General features: G+C 32.9%; 1 long non-coding RNA gene across 1 annotated transcript; it reads right to left on the bottom strand.

Moving 5' to 3' along the window:
* On the bottom strand, positions 3,489–5,125 carry LOC108660874. Its single transcript, XR_001926572.1, has 3 exons — positions 5,084–5,125; positions 4,351–4,424; positions 3,489–3,530 (listed from the first exon to the last, which is right to left on the bottom strand). It is a non-coding gene; the product is annotated as an uncharacterized LOC108660874 (long non-coding RNA).

Below are 5,673 nucleotides of genomic sequence, written 5' to 3'. Positions count from 1 at the left end.
GTCAACTTTATGAGATTCAGATGGTGCCTGCAATTTCAAAGAAGGTGAGTATTGTTATAAATGATTAAGAGGCACTTAGGCAAATTCAAGTTCAGAAAAAACATACCAATGTTTTCGAGTTAGAGAATTATTCCCTCTAAGTAATGTTAACTTGTGTAGAATTTAACTACATCATCACGAAAAATGACAGGCAGTCAGAGACTTAATAGTAACATTTACATGGATTTGTTATAGACTTACCTTATATTCAGTCATAACACCAAGTGTAGAAAGACCTAAATGAACTATGTACTCAACATCAACCACACCAACATTTTTCATACAATCACCCTGAATGAGAGTCCAAATATCACTAGAATGCCCATAAGAATCAGAAAAGGACGTTATATGGTTTGAAAAGTTACTTGTGCACAAGATGGATTGAAATTGTCAAAACTAGCAGGATTAAAAGGACATAACTAAGACATACAGGAAAATACATCCTCTGATCTTCATGCACAGTATAATGAGATCATAATACAGCTTTGTCTGTTAAAAGGAAGGTTTTAGCTCTTAATTGTGACAGCTTGGCTACAAAAAAGGCATAACTAACTCTGTAACCACTGAGACATGTCCAGCTAATTACCCAGCTATTGAAGGACCAAACATCTTTTATTTTGCAAAATGGCATGTTCTACACAATGGGAATTTCAGTTTACACTAAAAAAATTTTGAACCCTCATTAACATGTAAAAGATATTCTATAGTCGATGAGTGATAACTCTATGATATAGAGTTATTTGGTCTAAATTTTGGTTAATAATTTGCTATGTTCTTGAGTTTTATCTTAAATTTTTAGGTGTTTTTAGCTATTTATTTTAATTTAAGTAAATTATGTTGGGTCAATTGAATTTAGATTACTTTAGGCTAAGTTAGTTATTGATTTGTCTAAGTATGGCTGCTATTGATTAAATTGTGCTTTTGTACGTGTGGTACATTAAAGGACTTTTAATTCAAGTAAGAGATGCATTTTAGGTGCAGACTTCCACTACACATGTTGCAGTATTTCTAGTATATCTCCCATTACAGAAGTCCAAATGGCATGATTCTTGAACCATTGAAAAGATAAGAGATAGAGCTACAACTTTTATATTACCACTTTACCCAGTTCAGCATTGAATCAAGAGAAAATCTCATTGTAAGTTAAAGTAGCGCAGTAGAGCCTAAAAATTCAAAGTATGCATATGGTGGCCGCGACCTTCACCACTTCATGGCCGCGGCACCCTAATCACTTAAAGATGCTTTAGGAGTCCAGGAGGCTCATGTTCACTGCTGAAACCTGCCCATGGTCGAGGCCACTGACAAGGAAACCGCAGAAAAAAATAAAACAAGGACTCGTGGCCGTGGACTCCAAAGAGAAGTAGGAATTTATGTGCCCTTTGACTTCTATTTTAACTCAGTCTTAAAGCCTATTTAAGTGACCTTTTGGAGCATGATAAAGCAAAAATTAAGTAAAGCTTTTCTAAAGAAAAAGAGGTATTCAAGCTAGCAAGAAAGTGAGGAAAGCAAGAAAGATTGTGGGTTGAAGACTTGATAAATATTGGAGTTCTTTCTTTTCTTGTTATCTTTATGCTTTCTTTGTTTAGTTTTGATAGTTAAATTTCATTTTTGGATGATGTTTTTAGTAGTTATGTGGAATTAAATTTTTTAATCTAAAATTGTAATTGAACCCAATGCTTAGTTTGAATTTTTGATACTTTCTTACTTATGATTGATAGTGTCTGAGTTGTTTATTTCAATCTTGTTCTTAACACGTTTAATTGATTAGCCACCAATTAGATTGATTCGGAATTGTAAACGAAACTAGAAGAAAGAGTTTAGAGTAAGCCATAGATGAAATAGCATATGTTCAATATCAATTGCATGAGATGATTGATTTGATTCGCATGTAGGATAGGAATACACTTACATGTCATATGTAGCCATAATTAGAGTCTAAGCTTAACAAGTCTTTCTTGATTTCAATTTGCATAAGAATATGGTAAATTGGTTAAGGAAGATATTTTTATAAGAACATTAGAAAAGACTTATAAATAAATTAGAACTCGAGGTTAACAACTCAAGCTTATACAGTAAGTAAAAATGGAATAGAAGAAATTCAGATGAAACATTGAAGGGATATTGTGGTTTTAGACTTTTGGTTGATTAATTAATTAGTTAAATTAATATTTTTACTTTTAGTTTTAGTTTTAGTTTCTTTAATTTTCAATAGTTTTAAATTTGGTTGCTTGGATAAGATTGAGTTGTTTCAATTTTAGTATTTAGCAAAAGATTTGGGCAATTCTCTGTGGGAACAAACTTTACTTTCTATTATATTACATGTTAATAATATATGCACTTGCGTGGTAAATTTGACAATAAGTTTTTGGTGTCGTTGCCGAGGAGTTGTGTCAAATTTTCTTTGTTAATATTAATACCAAGCAATTTTAGTCTTAATTCAAACTTTCTTTTTCTTTGTTTTCAAGTACTTTTGGTCATTGTATGCAAAGGGTAAGAAGTTTAGAGATTGTTCTTTTTTATCCAAAAATTGAAAAGACTCTTCGAAAACTTCAAAAGGAAATTCACAAGTTTCAACTCAATTCAAAACAATGGCTGATCAATAAAAAAGGAACAAGTCCATGCGATAATATGTTGTACCTCTCATTCAAGGCCTTCATTCTAGCATTCGTAGACCTACCATCTAAGTCAGTAACTTTAAAATTAAGCCAACAATCATTCAGATTATTTAGACTTCAGTTCAATTTAAGAGATTGCTGAATGATGATCTTAATGCACATATTGTGAATTTCCTAGAAATTTGCAATACATTCAAGACCAATGGTGTTTCTGATGATGCCATTAGATTGAAGCTTTTCCCATTTTCACTAAGAGACAAGGTAAAGAGTTGGTTAAATTTGCTTCCAACTAGTTCAATTAGTACTTGGGATGATTTGGAATTCTTAGCTAAGTTATTTCCACCAGTTAAAATAGCTAAGATGTGGAATGATATCACCTCCTTTACCCAATTTTATTCTGAATCACTATGTGAGGCTTAGGAGAAGTATAAGGATCTGCTTAGGAGATGTCCTGTCACGACCCGGAACTCCCATCGAGCTCGTGACAACCGTCGCGAAGCCTCGACAAACATTCTTCCCCTGAATGCCTTTCGAGACCTCGCAAGGCTTTTGTACCAGTTTTTCCATTCCTCTCTTTTTTTTCTTTTTTTTTGAATAATAAAATAAAATAAAAATATTAATTAAAATAATCTATTTTAATGTAAAACAATATATATATATATATTTTCGAAACATCAAAAATTAATTTTTTGCACATAAAAACAAAATAAATTTATACATACTGTAATATAGAAAATTGGAGTATGCAATTTAAATTACAATGACACGTGGGCCCCCAAATAACTGAGAAGGTTTAAGTCTATAACCTTGCTTTCTAGGATGCAACTCCGAAATTTACTTCTCGATGCAATTGACAGTCTACTGCCTATTCTGAGCCTGAAAAATGTATAGGAAGAAGGGGTGAGATTATAAAATCCCAGTGAGTAGACAGACATCATCAAAATAATCTAAAGCCGAGTAATAGGAGACAATTAAAATAATTCATCCCAACCCATATAAATAATTGGATTTCATCCAATTACTCAACATGGCTTATGCACTTTTCAAAAACTTGGCCCTTGCCAAAAATCCATTCTCGGGGATACCCCGCGAAGGCATCTTACCGAGACCGCCAAGGCTGTTTATTGTCACACACACAAACACATTTCACCTCTGACAACACAGCCGTTCCTTGGCGTTGGCTGAGTCCCAATTTCACGTGGTGGCCAGCGTGAAGTGTACTCAAATCCTACCTCGGGAGTTATCCTACGCGCCTCTCCAATCGAGGTAAGCTCAATAATTGGGAACCGTGCCCCTCTAATTAGGCTGGCCCACGGAACCCCCGTCACTGCAGTGCCCACTTTATAATCCACCAACCAATAAAATCACAATAGTATGACATGGCTCACTTAACACATTCAAGGCAAATCAAAGCAGTTCACATATTCTTTAAATCATAAAAATAACCAGTCATACCCACATTTATCATAAGCCATTTAATGTAAAATCATGGATAAACAACACAATCATAGTATAGGTCTCCAATTACTCTATTTTTGAAATCATTATTAAATTTTCAAAAATTTTATAAAATTATTTTATAAAATCTCATTTTCCCATAAAACACAATAATTTTCCAATTAAACCATTTTTCCATAAAATCACACAATTAAATAAATCTACTCTAGATAATTAAGACGATAGTAAGTTTACTCACTGTACTAGGAGTAGATATACTCCTATTCTCGGTCCTCGGGTGTAGTCTTTTACCCGTATCAGATAGCTCACCACCTATCCACAATACATGACACAAAAAATTCAATAATTTGTGTCAAATCAATATATATTATTTCAGGCTCTTATCCATGCGTATGCACTAGATAGGGTGTGAAATGTTTGGACAATCGCTTAATCACAGTGTCCGACCTAACTCGCCTATACACGGTGTAAATTTCTAAAATCTCCAATTCAACTCCAATTCCATCCATTTCAATTTCAATTATCCAATTATATCCACAATACCTCAATGACTGTGAATGTGGTCCAATTTATCAGTTCGGACCACAAATTACGCTTTTACCCCTAGTGGGTAAAAATTTCAATTTTTTTGCACCAAAAATTCCCATTTAATTTCCAACCTCATAATTCATCATTTTTCCATCTAATTCTCTTAAAATAAAGTCAACCTCATCCTCACACACCATTGGCTAGATTCGGCCTAGAGAAATTCATGGAGAAAATGAATATTTTTCTTGTTGTTTTACTCATAAACATGCTAAACTAACACTAAACACTAACATAGTTCAAAATCAAATTAATCTAACAACTTTCTCTCTCTAAACCCATATGATCAGATTTGAATCCATCATCAAAACACATAATTTAACCATGGAAAATAAGGAGAAATGCATGGAAAGGATAAATCTTAAGCTAAGCTTGAAAAATGATACCTTTAAACACTTGATTCCTTGAAAAATCACACTTTTTCTTTGAATTTTCTTACTCTAGGGTTTGTTCTTATTTCTCTCTCTCTCTCCTGCTGGTTTTGGCTGACCCTCCCAATGAAGAATTCTGGAAATTTCAAGCCTTTTAATAGGCTTAATAAAATATTATTATTTTATTTACTTTTTGAATATTTTATTATTTTATTTTTTCTAGCCATTTTTTTTACTTTCTTTTTCTACCACTCAATCCTCTTCACTTATCCATGTCTTCCATGAAATTTTTAGACTTTTCCAAAGTTTTGGTGGAGGAAATTTTTAAAAATTACACTTTTACCCCCGTAAAGTGAAAAATTACATTTTTACCCCAAAAACTGAAAAATTGTCCATAGACATATTTTTCATCCCTTATACTCATACCATTCTCCAATTTGTCAAATGTGATCTAAATTCTCTCAAAATCTCAAATTTTATCCGCGAGTGAAAAATATTACGATTTTGCCCCTAGATAGTGAAAATTTCAGTTTGACTCCAAATTGATCCTCGAACTCCGAATTACCATTTTGAGTCATCCCTGAACTGTGAAACTCTTAATTTCA

Source organism: Theobroma cacao, chromosome 2 (assembly GCF_000208745.1).
Source record: "Theobroma cacao cultivar B97-61/B2 chromosome 2, Criollo_cocoa_genome_V2, whole genome shotgun sequence".
NCBI classification, from domain to species: Eukaryota; Viridiplantae; Streptophyta; class Magnoliopsida; order Malvales; family Malvaceae; genus Theobroma; species Theobroma cacao.
This window is presented reverse-complemented; position numbering and strand designations above follow the sequence as displayed.